Below are 940 nucleotides of genomic sequence, written 5' to 3'. Positions count from 1 at the left end.
CTTCCTGCTGAACAACTGGAAACCTCCCAGCTTCTTCCTTCAGTGTTGAGCTTTCTGTCCTGTAGTGATGATTCTGTAGCTGATAGTTTAACTTCCTGTTAGTTTGAAGCTTTTTAGTTAAACGTTAAATGAACGTCCAGCAAACGTCCGTCTGCAGACTTTGTTTTCTGACTAATTACTTTATGTATAAATTGGGAAGTTTGGATGTAACGTCACACTCTATAAAATCTATTTTTTAAAGTACAGATTATTGATGCTGTATAAATGAACAAATTAAATACTGTACATTGTTTTGGTGAAGTTTGGTGTGTTTATTGAAATCCTACGATGACATCACTCACTTCTTCTTCTACTGATTATATCTCTGTACTGACTCTATCTCTGCCTGCAAGACAAAACCCAGGATTTAACTTCCAATCAGTCAAGTTACATATTCTTTATATTTGAGCTCTATATCACTAAATCTACTTTTAGATCAAAGTTTATCACTTATATGAGGAATGTAACGCACAGACAGACCATCAGGTTGTGTTATGGTTGCTATAGATACAGGTTGTGTTATGGTTGCTATAGATACAGGTTGTGTTATGGTTGCTATAGATACAGGTTGTGCTATGGTTGCTATAGATACAGCAGGTTGTGCTATGGTTGCTATAGATAAGGTTGTACTATGGTTGCTATAGATACAGGTTGTGTTATGGTTGCTATAGATACAGGTTGTGTTATGGTTGCTATAGATACAGCAGGTTGTGTTATGGTTGCTATAGATACAGGTTGTTCTATGGTTGCTATAGATACAGCAGGTTGTGCTATGGTTGCTATAGATACAGCAGGTTGTGTTATGGTTGCTATAGATACAGGTTGTGTTATGGTTGCTATAGATACAGGTTGTGTTATGGTTGCTATAGATACAGGTTGTGTTATGGTTGCTATAGATACA

This window comes from Scomber japonicus, chromosome 5 (assembly GCF_027409825.1).
Source record: "Scomber japonicus isolate fScoJap1 chromosome 5, fScoJap1.pri, whole genome shotgun sequence".
NCBI classification, from domain to species: Eukaryota; Metazoa; Chordata; class Actinopteri; order Scombriformes; family Scombridae; genus Scomber; species Scomber japonicus.
This window is presented reverse-complemented; position numbering follows the sequence as displayed.